General features: G+C 40.2%; 1 pseudogene; it reads right to left on the bottom strand.

Annotated features, from left to right (window-relative positions):
- Window positions 1-230: 230 nt before the first annotated feature.
- Window positions 231-16,323, bottom strand: part of LOC102430328 — a 177,516-nt pseudogene continuing 161,423 nt past the window's right edge.

Raw genomic sequence — 16,323 nt, 5'->3', positions numbered from 1 at the left:
CATCGCACATACATTTTGTTTATTATTGGAACTCGAACGGACTCGTGGTTTTGACTTTCCACAGTTACCGTCACACCAAGATAGAAGCTCCATCCTGCTGTGGAGTGAAGCCATTCCCTTGACTGCCTTCAAGTCCTGGCTTACGCTCTGCATAAAATCATCAGTGACAGGCTTGGTAGGTGCCCTTTAGATTTCTAATCGAGGTGGCAGAAAACGGCATCTCCCTCGTTCTAACATCTGTGGACAGTGTTGCTGTTGAGGACTCTTCCATTGTTACTTTCTAGAGTTTTCTGGATTTCTCCATTGTTTTGAGATTTAAATGTATGAGAGTCCCCTGAGAAGTCCTTATCTTGGAGGAGAATGCTACAGTAACTGTCAGCTGAAGTTCGAGAGGCTGCATCATTCCGCACTGCCATGTTCAATCTAGCCCGCCTGTCACTGTCCCTGTGCAGAAAAAGAAAGGGCATGAGACATAATCAGGCCCCGAATCAGTTTTCCCTTTCTTAGATTTTAAGTTTCAGTGGGAACCAGTGGCCTTACAATTGGATAGAGCCACATATTCAGTGCCACAGGGGCAAGATTGTGTTGTTCGCTTACCAGACATGGCGATTTGGTATTTTGTGACGTGGTGATGCCTCTGGTGTAGGTTTTATCCTTTGAGATTTGACAAAGGTACAAGGTGAAAGTGTTCACATGGGATGCTCAGGTACCACACAGGCTCCTGCCATTTCTCCTTCCCTTGACTCGGTCTCAGATTTAAGCTGACATTCCTAGCCACATGGGGTCCTGGTGGCAGCTGCAAGGCCCAGATGTCCAGCTGGGGAAATGTGGCCCATATCCTGTTCATCCGACAGACGTGTGAGTCTGGGACAAGGCAAATTGGCAGCTGAGTTGTCGCTCCTCATATTCCTTTAAGTTGGTCATGAGTGGGTATGTTGGGAGTTTCCAAGCTGTTTCTTTCACATGCAAGATACAGTAATGAAAACTAGAAGTGAATTTTGTCTGTTCAAACCTCGAAATGTTTTTCTATTGAGCTAATGGTTAGTGGTGAAGAACAGATTTGAAGTAACTTTTCCAAATAATTGACTGTCCAAATGAGAAAGAACAACATTTAAATTAATAGAAAAGCCAAATCTAACTAATAAATATAATGTGAGCCACAAAGGAGAATGTGGATTGTAAATAGGAATATTTAGAACTGATAAATGATTTAAAATATTTACAAACGATGTCAAAAGCTTGACCTGTAGTTCATGCAAAAGGAGATTCACAGCCTTAGAAACCAGGTCTTCAACATTGAAGCATAATAGCTCACTTTCACCCTATCAGCTTCCACTGCCTTCACACTTAGATTTCATGTGCTGCCAATAAGAGGGTCTTTTTCAAAGAACTTATATGCATATATGCATAACCCATGGACACAGACAAGAGTACCGTGAAAGCCTGGGGAGGGGGTTGGAGAGTGGTAGAAGGGGATAAGGGGACATATGTATTACTTTCAACCACAAAGATATATTTTTAAAAAAAGAGGGTCTTTTCCACATATTTATTATTTATACAAGACTTATTTAGATGCCATTTTTATAAAATGTTTCTGAGATCTTTATTGATTTGGGAATCTATTTATATCCCTATCAGTTCCATTGAAATCTTTTTTTTTTTAACAAGTTGTTAGTGACTGATCCAACAATCAGGAGAACATAGGTTATGATTTGCAACTGCAATGTCCAGTACAGCAGCCACTAGAAATATGTAACTATATAAATTAAAATTAAATAAAATTTTAAAAAATTAGTTTGTATATTGGACGCACAGACAGAGAACCTTTCTATCATTGCAGAAAGTTTTACTGGATAGCTCTGATCTAGAAAGCTTCTTGCTCTTTTGAATCTAGAACCTTTGAACAACTGCCTGCCTTTTGTTAGCTTCCTGCTCAGTCCAGAACATAACAGAGTAGCAGGGCTGCATTGTCAGAAGGAAAATAACAAATAGCTCTTACTTGTGGAACACACGATTCTCCACTGTGATGCAGTGTTTGAGTGGTATAGTAGCTACAAGTTCATGGCAAATCTGTATCAATATTGAGAACTGGCATCTATGACTCATCTATGTGGTCCTTGCTGCCCTGAACCAAAGGTTAGAGAACTTTTCTCTAAAGGGGGCAGATGGTAAAATATTATAGGTTTTGTGGGCTCTACCACCTCTGTTATGACCACTCAGCTCTGCCTGCCACTGGTGTGCAAAAGCAGCCATTAAAAGAGATGTGGCTGTGCTCCAATAAGCTTGCTTGACAAAAAAATGGGGGCGGGGAGGGTGATAGTTTGCCCGCTGTCATAGAATACTTTTTATACTCTGTGTCCCAGGATTTAATCAAGGATGTAGTTAATATATTGGCTGAGGCTAATCAATGCTTGCTCACTTATCCTCATTCCAGGGCTGTGATTAAAATGTAGTCAGCCATCCATTTTTAAGCTTGCCTTCTTTGGGAATCTTCCCAGATAATACATATTGTTAGTCGCCCTACAATGTCTGCCTTTGACATTCTATAAATTTTATTTTCTATGTAACTTAGAGTGCCAACCTCAGGGTAGCAAGAATCTTAGCAAAAAATTGGCCCTTGGAGCCCATCCAGCATGGCTCAGTGGTTGAATGTCAACCTATGAACCAGGAGGTCATGGTTTGATTCCCGGTCAAGACACATGCCTGGGTTGTGGGCTTGATCCCTGGTGGGGACATGCAGGAGGCAGCCAATCCATGATTCTCTCGCATCATTGATGTTTCTGTCCCTCTCTCCCTCTTGCTTCTTCTTTGAAATAAACAAAAATGTATTTTTAAAACACAGGACTTGGAGAACATGCGTGAGTGTTGTTAGGCTGAGAGTTTTTTGTTTGGTTGGTTTTTATTTTCATATTAAGGTCTCTGTTGCATGAAGATGGTACATAAACTAGTCAGGACTGACCCTACTTCAAGATGCTCTTGAAAGAGATGAGCTATTGCCCTGCAACAGCCACTCTGTGCTTTTACTCCTTCCCTGTGTGTGTCAGCATCAAATGGTTCTGAGAGTCATTCTAGGAGGCCCAGCCTGACACCTGCCCCTTCAGCCCCTCCAGTGATCAAGAAAGCCCCTCCTTCCCTGTTGTCTCTTCTGCTTAAAATGCCTAGAATATCTGTTTCCCACCCCGAGTCAACAGTGTGTATTATTTTTATAAAATCTGAAATGTGTCTACATTAATCATCTTTTTTGGAACATTGAATCTTTTAATGAGTCTCCAGCTCCATTTTTCTGAAACCTAGATTTCCCTTTCCACCATTCTTTGTGAAGTGTCTTGGACTCTTCACTTACTTTATGGATGGGGAATTCTTCACTAAGGGATGGGAGCCTGAATGCCAGTTGACCCTCGAGAGTGTTGGGAATGAGCCCATCTTATGCACACACGCCTTGGACTGGATACAACTGATAAAACTGAATACTAAGGTCACATGCTATAAGGCCACCATTAAAACTCGTCTGAAGCAAACACCTATCAATCTTTAGTGAAGTGTGTATCCAGTACAGTCCTGTGGCATAATTATGCATGAACTTCAGAGCCTTTGCTGTGTTTGCAAAACGCATTACAGAGACAACTCATTACCTGACTTTTATGTTTTCAAAGTAGATTGTTTCTGTGCAAAGGGATCCAGTCAGCTCATATGGATCTTTCCTTTGATCTGCCTAACATTTCCCGAAATGCCACCTTGACCCTCTTAGATCCCTAAAAGAACTGAGGGTTTCAAAGTGCTCCGTGTGCTTGCTCAGGAAGGAGTCCCAGCCTGGGCATTTGTGTGATATTCGCGACACATCGGGGTAGCTTTTTCTTTCTAATTGTGATTCAGTGGAATGCCAACGAGAAGTTTAAAAAACACACACAACACAAACCACATTACAAAGCATAAAGCTTTATGATTAATTACCTTGAGTTGAGATATAATTTAAACATATTGACTTGTCTGAAATAAGTGCCAGACAGTGGGGCTGGGGAGACAGGAAGTGCCTGGGTGAGACTGCTGAAACAGGCTGGAGGAGAAGGCAAAGGGGGGTAAGGACATCATCCTTTAACTGTTCTCCATGCCGGGCAGAAAATGGCCACAACTGCTGATGGTCAGTGGAATCAAAGGGATAAATTATGACCGAGCCCTGCCTTTGAAATTAACGGAAAGTTAGTCGATACTTCAGCTTTGCACAAATGTAAAAAAATGGTTCTGAGACAATCCATTACAAATGATTTCTTTTCCCTTTCATACACATGATCTGTGCAGAGATTTCTCTGAGGGGCTGGAGCTGCTTTGCTCATTCCCAGCCTCCTTGTTCTGAACTGGTGGGGGTTCAGAGTCCCTGGTTGGCTGAGGCCCTGGCTAGAGGCAGAATGGCACCCACGGTGGAGATGGGCTGAAAATTCCTCAGCATGAATGAAGCTTTAAGATCAGCACGATGGCCCTTTATTTGGGGAACCAGGCTGCCTGCTCCCAGTGCTTTCCGTAGCTGGTCTGTGAGAAAGAACAAAACTGATTTCTTTGCAGCAAACTGGGACCAGATGCATTTCTCTGTGTAGAAAGTTTAGAAATCCAACCAGCTGCTTTCAGTTTTTGATAATGGATTATGGTGTCGAGGGGCCTGCACTAACTTTGATACCCATGCATAGAAAGCAGAATGTGAGTGTTTAGGCTAACCTTACTGGTGGATTTTCAACGCACCCGGGGCATATGGGATTCAGAGTTCCCTTGAAGCTGAGCGTAACTGTTTAATGCCATCTGGGTAACAGCGATGTCATCCGAGGAAGCGTGGCTGTGTGCAGACCCCCACTTGTCCTTTAGCTGGCTCCATGGTCTGAGCGTCTTCAGTCCAGCACTGAGAGCCAAGTGTCCTGAAGTTTTGGAGAGTTTGGGATCCAGCCTGCTGCTCTTCTCCCTCATTGAGGTTCCCTTGAAGCCTGCAGCTGTGCAAAAATTTCACACGTACAGTGAGAGTAGTAGCATTTGCCTTTTGGCTGGCTTTCAAATAAGCTCATCTCTGATACTAGATCCCAAGCTCCAGGCCATGGTGGAGAAGACATGTGTGAAGGTGAATTCACCCTTCCTGAAGGGAGAGGGGGCCCATCAGCTTCTTGAAGACTCTGGCCAAGGCCAAGTGGGCGCCTGAAGGCATCTTGTCAGTCAAGACAGAGAGCCCGGAAAACCATATAGAACTCAGACAGATTCCAGAAGGATTTCATAAACTGATGGCATAATGTAAAAAGGAATTTGGCCATCTTATTTGATAAAATTTTGGGTAAAATACCTATGTTAGTATATGTGTATGTATATATGTGTGTTTAACTGGAGATTTATTAAGAGCTTTATTTTAAGAGATTGATTGCCTCACATGATCTTGGAAGCTGGCCAGTGTGAAACCTGCAGGGTAGGACAGTTGACTGAAGGCAGACAGTGGACAGAATGCCCTCTTCCTCAGGGGACCTCAGTCTGTTTCTTTTAAGGTATTTAACTGATTGAACAAGGCTCACCCACACTATGTAGGATAATTTGATTTACTCAAAGTCTACTGACTTTTCATGCCAATCTCCAGCTGGATTTTGCAAATATCTGGATACTATGGACTAGCCAAGTTGACACATAAAATTAACCATCATATCCCAAGTATAAGAATATTTATATTTGTTTTCCCCTGAATACCAAAGGAACTGGAATGCAAAGGAAGAAGTCTCCATATCACATGAGTTGGTAGAACTAAATGCATGCATCACATATCAGCATATGCACACACATACATATGTGTACTCACACATACACATGCACACACACACACACACACACACACCTATGCACCTCAAGCTCAGCCATGTACAAACACAAATGAGCTTCAGGGCGAAAGCAGTCAGTAAATAAAGGAAATCAAAGGTCCATAGTCCCCCCTGTGTCCCTTACATTTCCTCTGTCTGGATAAGAAATGGAAAAATTGGTTCTGGAAACTCTCCACAGCCTTCACCCTTTGCTATTGGAATATCCTAAGGTGAAATTCTTCCTTTTGTTTCTGAAAGTTCTTAAGGATGATGGATCACCATAATGAGAATTCTCTTCAAAGAATTCCAACTTGATTTTAAAGTGCAACAGTGATCCTCATTCCAATGGGGAAACTTTGGTCTGAGAAATGACCAAGATTGTGTTTTTTGGAGATGCCTGTGTGTGTGAGTGTGTGTGTGTGTGTGTGTTGAACTAGATATACTTTTATAGTAAAACTTAATACTAAACAAAAGGCTTTCTTCTTTTTCTAAGTATGTAGAAGAAAGTATAGCAGACATTTGGTGATATTGAAAAAATCTACCCAACAGTTTTCTTTTCTTCCTTTGACTTTTGGCCAACATTTGGGCTGGTATTCTGTAGAGTTAGCCTCTCACTATTTCTTTGTCTAGGCATAAGATACAAGTCCCGGGGCCTATGGCCACCCCCCTGTGCAATGATATTTTTAAATCTGGTTATAATTCACTACTCTGGCCACTTCTGTAAGATTCCTGCAGGGAGTGAGACTATATGATTTGTAAGGTTCTCTCCCAGGTCCAAACCCAATGATTCTGTTCTCAACTAAACAGATTTCATCCACCCTACATATTTAATGGTTGCAGGATCCACAACCTTTACAGTCAGAATCAAAGGTACACAGATAACCTTCACACTAGAAAAAAAATAAAGCCTACAAGGTGCCACTAAGCCACTGGCTAGTTGCTCCTTGAGTAGGGTTGCTAGATTTTGCAAATAAAAATGTAGGACATCAGTTAAATTTGAATTTCAGCTAAATAACAAATAATTTCTTAATATAAGTGTATTCTATGCAATACTTGGCACACCTTTATGCATTTAATCTTCATCTGAAATTCAGATTTGACTAAAAATTTTGTATTTTATCTGGCAATCGTATCCTTGAGGTGTTCTGTTTTGCCTGTACTTGATGGCATGGATCTCATTTTGTTGCCTGTGGATTTGTCTCCCAAGTCATTTTCCCATGACAACATTTTTATTTCCTACTATTCTACAGAGTTTCTTGGAGTCTCTGTTGTTTTTCTATCTTGGCGTGTCTTCTTGCTTCCCAGTCACTCCCCTGGCTTTATCTCCACCTGGAATATTTAAATTATCAATTTTCATTCTTTCTTAGTTTTTCCTGAGATGCCAAGAGGATTTCAGAGCAGCAGAGATTCTGTGTTGTGAAAAGGGGCTGTAAATGCATATTCATTCAGTAGCCATTAGTGATATAAATATTTGAAGCAGGGCAGGTGCCATCCAATAGATAATAGTGGAGTCTGTGTCCAACGGCAGAGTACAGGCCCTTCCTAAAGACATTTCCAAAAGCTTTATAAATCACTCTGCTGGCTAAACCAGGAAATTCTGCTTACCTAATGTGTTGCAATCTTGCATCTCATGGTTTAAGGTAAAGTACTTCCCAAAGTCTTTTCCTTGGAACAGTAGGCCTTGCAAAATATTAAAATAAGTTTGAGAAACATTGAGTGTCCCCTAAAGTATCAATGCAAAGCTCACCAACTAGTCCTAGTTTCCAAGAAGCAGGAATGACATCTGTCTTGTTATCTGCTTTAACCCCAGAGCTTAGCATATAGAAGCCTCTCAATAAATATGTGTTGAATGAATAAATGAAGAATTAAGTCTTAGTTTATTCTCCCCTGTCTCATTCATCATGAGAAACCGATATTTTAAATATAAACTTTGGATGAAAACCAAGCTGTATAAGATTGTTAAAGATTCTTGTGGTTGAGAAATTAATTGAATTTAACATATGATACCTAAACTTTGAATCTTGGTCTTGCTAGCTGAATCTGGCCCTGGGATGTATTTTATTTGGCAAATGCAGTATTTTAGAAATATGTGACTTTTCATGACTTGAGACAGACATGAGTCCATGGCTCACCAATGTTCCGACTATTTCCTATTGTTTCATTGGCTCTCTCCCCTTACATCAGTTACCTGGCCTCTGGAGGCATTTGCATCTCAGTGTTAGGGAATGATTCCTCAACAGATTTTGTTATAAGACAGTTTTAGGTTTAGAGGCCCAGATCTTTCATTCACTAACTGTATGACTTTGGACAAGTTATTTCCCTAAGCCTCAGGTTCCTCATTTGCAAATAAAATAAAATAAAATAAAATAAAAAATTGCTGATGATAATAGTACTTAGAGTTGTTAAGATTATCACATCCTATCTAATAAAGTATAATATGCAAATTAACCATCACTCCATCACAAAGATGGCAGCGCCCATAGCCACAAGATGGTAGCGCCCAGTCCTCTCAGCCCCACCGGAGTCCCCCCAGTCCCGGGGGATGGGGGGGTGGCTGCTGAGAGTGGGCAGCATGAGTAGCCTGGCGAATGCTTGCTTTGTTGCCACGGCGACAAAGCAAGCGTTCCACCCCAGCCGCAGAGGGCCTCTGGGCAGCGGGCAAGGAGTGGGGGGGAGGAAGAGAATGCTTGCATCATCGCCTCGGTGACAAGGCAAGCATTCTGCGCCCAGTCGCGGAGGGCCTCTGGCCAGGCCGGGCGCAGAACGCTTGTGTCCTTGCAGGCCGGGCTGAGGGACCCCTCCCCCCCGCTCCATGCATGAATTTCGTGCACCCGGCCTCTAGTAATATAATAAATGTAAATTGCTTAGCACACTTCTGGCACATAGTAAATGTCCTACAGATTTTATTTATATAATAATAATAGTTGTTATTTTTGTTTTGGTTTCACATTTATGCAGGCTAGGTTCTAGAATTAACAGAATGACTTTCAAGAAGCCCAGAAATCAGAAGGTATCAATCTTTTTAAAGTCTAGAAAGAAGACAGATGATGAGTTAATATATTTGTCTATTGTTTCGTTTTGCTCACTGATGTATTCCAAGTACTAGAATTGTGCCCAACATATAGTAAATGCTCAATGAGTATGTAGTAAAATAAATGAATAAACTGTAGACTTCTAGGTGGATATCATTAGGATCACAAAACCGCATGAATTTCAGTAGCTTGGCTTCTTCTAAGTAATCTCTAGGCTTGGGCAATCAAGTGTTTTGGTGAAGACAGTATATGGAGCCAAGGTCTACATATAAAATACCCAAGAAAGCCTCCAGGATCTTCACTGATCCTTATAACTTCTTTTATAACCCCTCACACTTTAACTCAGGGCTCATCTGTGTGAGCAATAGAATAGAGCAAAAGTGATAGAGTGTGATTTTCAAGGCTCATCAAAAACATGTATTGCATCTTAAGTTTTGGTCTCTTGTATTACATGCTCTGGGGAGAAGCTTTCTTTCTAATCTAAACTAACAAAAGAGAAAGATGCAAATTGACCATACATTCTCAATGCCCAACAGCCAATCAGGAGTTAGTATGCAAATTAACCCAACAAAGATGGTGGGTTGATTTGCATATGCAGGCGCTGAGCGTCCGGGGGCGGGGTGGGATGCTTGTGTTGTCGCCATGGTAATGGCACAGGCATTCTGCACAGCCCCAGCTGCTCCGGGCCTCTGGGCAGCGTGGGAAGGTGGAAAGGCGGCTCCGGGCTGGAGAGAAGGTGGTGCCAGCAGCCAGGGGAAGGAAGGCCCATTCTTGCACGAATCTTTGTGCATCGGGCTAGTAGTGTGATATATATATATATATATATATATATATATATATATATATAAACATTATTTTATTTTTGCATTAAATTTATTGGGGTGACATTAATTAATAATCATATAGGTTTTAAGTATACAATTCTATGAAATATCATCTGTATATTGCATTGTGTGCCCACCACCCAATGTCAAATCTTTTGTTTTCTTTGGAGAAATACCCAGAAGTGGAATTGCTGGATCATATGGCAGCTGTATATTTACTTTTTTGAGGAAACTTCATACTGTTTCCATAGTGGCTGCACTAATTTATAATTTCACCAACAGTGTATGAGGGTTTCCTTTTCTTCATATCCTTGACAATACGTGTTGTTTGTTTATGTATTGATGATAGCCATTCTGACAGGTATGAGGTAATATCTCAGTGTGGTTTTAATTTGCATTTCCCCAATGATTAGTGACGGTATGCATCTTTTCATATGTTTGTTGTCTATTCAGGTCCTCTGCCCATTTTTCAATTGGATTGTTAGGAGTTTTTTGATATTAAGTTGTATGAGTTCCTTATTTATTTTGGATATTAATGCCTTATTGGATGTTGCATTTGCAAATATCTTCTGAGGTACTTTTTCTCCCCAGATGATTCTAACATGCAGCAAACTTTGAGAATCACTGTGTTAAAATATCTTTGCAATGATCATGAAGTTATGGAACACTGAAGCGAATATCTTTTTCTATTGAGTAGGTTGTCTTCTCATTTTTAATGGTTTCTTTCACTGTACAAAAACTTGTTAGTTCAATATAGTCCCATTTGTTTATTTTTCTTCTCTTGCCCTTGCCTGAGGAGATAAATCCCAAAGAGCAATGTTGAAGAGTTTACTACCTATGTTTTTTTACTAGGAGTTTTATGGTTTCAGGACTTCCAATACTATGGTGAATAGAAGTGGTGATAGTAGGCATCCTTGTCTTCTTCCTGACCTTAGAGGAGTAGTTTTCAGCTTTTGATCATTGAAAATATTTGCTGTGGATTTGTCATATATAGCCTTTATTATGTTGAAATATCTTCCTTCTATATGCACTTTGTTGAGTTTTTACCATAAGAGGATGTTGAATTTTGTAAAACACTTTTTAATGCATCAATTGAGATCATATGGTTTTTATGTTTTATTTTGTTAATGTGATGTATCACATTAATTGATGTACAGATGTTGAACCATCCTTGCATCCCAGGGATAAATACTACTTGGTCATGGTGTATAATCCTTTTAATGTATTCTTTGAATCCAGGTTGCTAATATTTTGTTGAGAATTTTTGAATCTATGTTCATCAGGGATATTGGCCTGTAATTTTCTTTTTTGTAATTTCTTGTCTGGTTTGGTCTCAGTATAGTACTGGATTCATAGGATGAGTTTAGTATTTTTTTAGACTCAAAGAATTTTATTGAATGTGGCAGGTAACATGGTGATGTAATGTGCTATGAAATATCAGTGAGTATTTTCTATGACTTATCTGGGTGCTCCCTACAAAGCCCACCAGAGTATCTTTTAGGTAGTAAGTGTCTGAGGAATATTTGTTGAATTGAATAAAACATCTTAATATTTAGGGACGTGTTATATATGAAGGCACAAATGCACAGTCATGATTGTGTATTTTGGTCATGGAGAAGTTGATGTGCTCCATCTGTTCCAGAATATTTGGGGGAAAGTAATTCTTCTGGCAGTTTAGCATGTTTTCCCTTCTGAACTCTACAACTGTATGCCTTTGGCTCAAATGCGGTAGTCCCTCTTGTCTGAGAAAGCAAAGAGTTGGGTTTGGTAGAATCATGTGCAAAGGTAGGATGATATGTCTTCTCCTTGGGGCATTAGAGACAATTCACAGCTTTGGAAAGCCACCCTGTTGAATCATGATGACCTCATACTCTGTTTCACCCGCCCTGTTCTGTGTGTGTGTGTGTGTGTGTGTGTGTGTGTGTGTGTGTGTGTAATGTTTAGTATTTATGTTTGCCTGTTTACTAGGGCTATTTATATGAACACAGGAGCTTTGCTGTTTATGAACACATCATCCCTGTTCACCTGTGGTCTTAATTCTGAGTTTATGAAATCATTAATTGCCATGGAGAAAATCATGATTTCTCAAGCTGAGCATAGTAAGTTCAGGTGTGTAATCAACTGGAGGAGCAGTTGGACTGGTAAGCAATGAAGACCCTATTATCATGTAAATGTTCTTAGCAATCAAAGCCACAGAAGGAGAGACATATAATGTAAAGACTCTGGCACATCAGCCTCCACTGCGTTGCTCACCATGAGCCCTCTCAAAGCTTTCCATAAAGGTCTTGTGTCTTGTTAACACAGCTGGTAAGAGGTAGAAGAAGAAAACACAACAAAATGATCTTTTTTTTCTTTTTGAGCAGCAGAATCCAAACACTCTGCTTTAAAGGGTCTGATTAGCGAGCTTGTAAAATATCTAAACCTCTTGAGTTAAATGTTAACACTTGGTTTTGTTTACCTACCTTTCCTTCTTCTTGTAGTACCTGAAATCAGTGCTTTCAAACTAACTGTACACATGAGCTGGGGGTGTTTTTGAAATATGGGTTCTGAGTGCACAAATCTGGAATGGGGCAGGACTCTACTTTTAACAAGCTACCAGGTGATGCTGATGCCCCTGGCCCTCAGACTGAAAGAAGTAATGAGGACTTTGAAGTCAGAATCCAAACTTTAAGTCAAAATAAGGATCTTATGGGTGAAAAGCTTCCAGGAGCACTTACCCTCTGGTTACTAATAATATTACTCTGTTTCCCAAATTCTGAGCCATATTTCTTCACATTTTAACTTTTCTGAAATTGGTGTGTGGCAATCATATAAAACAAAAGTACAACTGCTGAGCAGACAAGTAAGTTGTGACATATGGGTTGCTATCTGAATATGTGTGAAATTTGTGGTTGTTAGAACTTGTTCATCCATTTGTCACCTCAGTTATCTGCATTGGTAGCAAGCAGCACATGGGGGTCAAATTTTAACTTACATTTGTTCACTGATACTTTCATAAAGCACTTGGTTCCACATTGAATTCATCTGGAAAACTTTAAAAAATATCGAAGCCTGGGTCCCAGACCCGGAGATTCTGAGGCACTTGTTCTCCCCAGATGATTCTAACATGCAGCAAACTTTGAGAATCACTATGTTAAAATATCTTCACAATGATCATGCATTTACATAACATTGAAGCAATATGTTATTGTGCTTATGTCAAGCCATGTAAAGCAGGAGAAATTGGCACATATCATAGAAGAGATCATAGACTTCTCAAAGATCAGAGAGGCTGGTTGAGCAGGACTCTGAGCCAGGTGGCAATCACCTCTCAAGGGAAGCTTCCTGACTTTGTTGCAGAGATGTTGTTCCATATCTAGTGATATATCACATCTAGTGATGGGAGTTTACCCAAGTCAAAAATGCAGATGAAATCCTGGTTTCATTTAGCCTGCCTCAAAATCATGCCAACCCTGAGGAGGTAGAGGTCACAAAACCACATGTTGTGACACCAAGCATGGCCACATATGGCCAAAAAGGTTCCACAATTTCTTTCATCTCTAATGTGAAGAAAGCTGGGACTTAAACTTAGATTGTAATACTGAAAAAGAAAGGGTCCTTGTTACAAGAGGGATGTTTTGTGGGTCAGCTGAAGACAAGGTTTCCGCTGCTGTTGATGGAGTAGCTGAGCCGCCTGAGTCCCGCCTCTCTGTTCCTGTGACACCTTCTTGGATGGTCTGGCCTCCATCCTCCAGAGAATAACGGAGAAAAGGGTATTATAGGCCGATGTCCCAATGAGATAACATTCAAAACTGGAGGTCCTGACCTCAGAATCACAATTTCTTTCTTTGGTGCATTTTTAGTTTTTACAGAATAGGGACGACAGACACTTAATGCCTTCTGGCCACTGATTCTGTGGTCAGTTTGAGCCCAGCTGCCCTTCCAGTCAATAGACTATCACGTATAGTGGAAAGAAACAGACTAACTGGTTTCAGTATCTCATTCTCCACACACACACACCCCCTTGGATGAGGGGATAGCTCTTGAGGAGTAAGGGTCAGAATGAACTTGTTTGCAAGTTTAGCCCTGGGAGGAATACAAGCAACTTGGGGAGGAGGAGGTACTGAGGAGGTTCCCCAAAGAAGTGGAAAGTAATTGGTTTGGCAGGTTTGGTATAACTGAGACCCCCAAAGAGCAACTCCACTGTGACTATGACTCAATGCTGGGCTGCACCTAAAAGAGGAACTAGTGCCTAGAGAGACTAGCAAGACTGATAGATGCAGGATTCCCAGCCTCAGCAAAGACCTTATAACTAGATGCTGGGGATGAGCTGCCCCATATGCCCTTGCCTTTATTGGGATTTACCTATAGCTACAGTGAATAGTTCACAGAAATACTGACAACTTCCCACCTCAGGTGCCTGACCTTATTTAAGGCCAACTTCTGCTCTTGTGCTCTACTTATCATCTACTTCTCTGAGACTTCAATTCTGTAGTCATTACTATTCTCTCCCCAAGCATCAATTTCTCCCTACCTGTTCAATTATCCCTATTTTGTAAAAGAAACTTTGATATGATCTCTTTAAAAAAATAAAACTCCTTTTTTTCAAAGTCAAAACCTCCCAAAAGTACTTCGTAAAGTTACATTCTTACCTCTCATTCTTTCTTCAAACTACCCAAACATTTCACTTTTACCCTGAAATGGCTGTTGTTTGGGGTCAACAATTACTTTTTATTATTAATCAGTTGTCTCTTCTCATTGTACTTTTAACAGTGCTTTGACACAGTGGGCCACATGCTCTTTTTTGAAATCCTCTCTTCTCTAGATTACCCTAATCCCACATTCACCTGGTTTTCCTTCTGCCTCGATGCTCTACTATCCCTTCATTTCTCTCAAATTCTAAAGCTCTAACTGTTGAAATGCCTGAGAGCTTTGTCTTTCGCCCTGTTCTCCTCTCACTGTCTCTTTGCTGATCTCATCAGGTCCCTGGAAAATAAGTCCAAGCCATACCAGATTGAAATCCCTGAGCTTCCGACTCCCATACCTAATGGCCTACTCACTACTTCCGCTTGGATATCTAGGAGGCATCACAAAATTAATGTGGTCAAGAGGAACTCTTGTTTCCTCTCAATTCTAAAGCTACTCCTCTATCCCCACTCTTGGTCTTTTCTGTACTTGCTTATTGAATTACCAGAGTCCCAGTAGCTCAGGCCTAAAATCTTAATTTATTTCTTCTCTCACACCTTCCATCAGTGAGTCCCATCAGTTCCAACTCAAAACATCTTTCCAATCAGAACATATCATTTCTGCTTTCATAATCCTCATCTAAGGCACCTGCAGCCTAAACCAGTGGTCGGCAAACTGCGGCTCGTAAGCCACATGTGGCTCTTTGGCCCCTTGAGTGTGGCTCTTCCACAAAATACCACATGTGGGCGCGCATGTACAGTGCGATTGAAACTTCGTGGCCCATGCGCAGAAGTTGGTATTTTGTGGGAAGAGCCACACTCAAGGGCCAAAGAGCCGCATGTGGCTCGCGAGCCTTCAGTTTGCAGACCACTGGTAAACAATTGCAATGCTGAATGGTTGGTCTTCCTGCTTCAATGGCTGATCCTGCTTCTCTCTCCTTTTATAGGGCAGCCAAAAGGACCTTTCTAAGACATAACTCAGATCATAGCACTCCTTTCCTTAAAACCCTTCATTGCCTCACATGGCCTCAGGCTCTGTACAATATAAACTCCTTGCCATTATTTACAAGACTTTACATAGCTTACTTTTTGGTTTACCTTTTGGTTTTGGTTTTTCATTGTATTTGTAGAGTATTTGTCTAGAAAGATTTTTATATTCTTCTACTTGCAATGTTTTTGTGCCATTATATTTTAGATGAGTGTCTTGAAAATGTCATATGATTGGATTTTGTTCTTTCTTAAAAAAAATCAATCTTCTAAATTCTAGAAAAACTGATTAATTTGGCTTATTATATTTCTTGCTATTATAACTGTATTTGGATTAATTTATACAATCTTATGTGTTGCTTCTATCTGTTCAAAATTTTCTATGCATATTTTTCTTCTTAGATTGTTTGAGTTGTTTGTTTTTTTAATTTATTTTTTTCCCTTTTCTTATTTGGAGCTATCCTGTGTCTGGTCACATTAACATGTTTTAAAAGAACACTTACTAAGGTAAAATTTGCCCTTTTTAAGTATACAATTCTATTAATTTTGATAAATGTAAATAGTCATGTAATCAAGCCACATCAAGATATAGAATATTTCCATCATCCCCAAATGTTACTTCATGACCTTTTATAGTCAGTTCTCTTATTAACGTCTCCCCTTCCCCCTCAGCTACTACTGATGTGTCTCTTGTGCCTATAATTTTGCCTATTCCAAAATATCACTTAGAGGGAATCATAGAGCATGTTATATTTTGAGTCTGGCTTCTTTCATATAACATAATATATTTGGGATTAATGCATATAGTTGCATGTATCAGTAGTTTGTTTTGTTTTATTATGGAATAGTGTCCCATTGTATAGATGTAGTACTGTTGTTTATCCACCCACTAGCTAGCTGATGGACATTTAGGTTGTTTGCAGCTTTTGGTGATTGTGAAAAAAAGCTGATATAAATATTTGCATACAGATTTATATGTACACATATGTTTTTATTTCTCTTG

Source organism: Myotis lucifugus, unplaced genomic scaffold, assembly GCF_000147115.1.
Source record: "Myotis lucifugus unplaced genomic scaffold, Myoluc2.0 scaffold_108, whole genome shotgun sequence".
NCBI classification, from domain to species: Eukaryota; Metazoa; Chordata; class Mammalia; order Chiroptera; family Vespertilionidae; genus Myotis; species Myotis lucifugus.
This window is presented reverse-complemented; position numbering and strand designations above follow the sequence as displayed.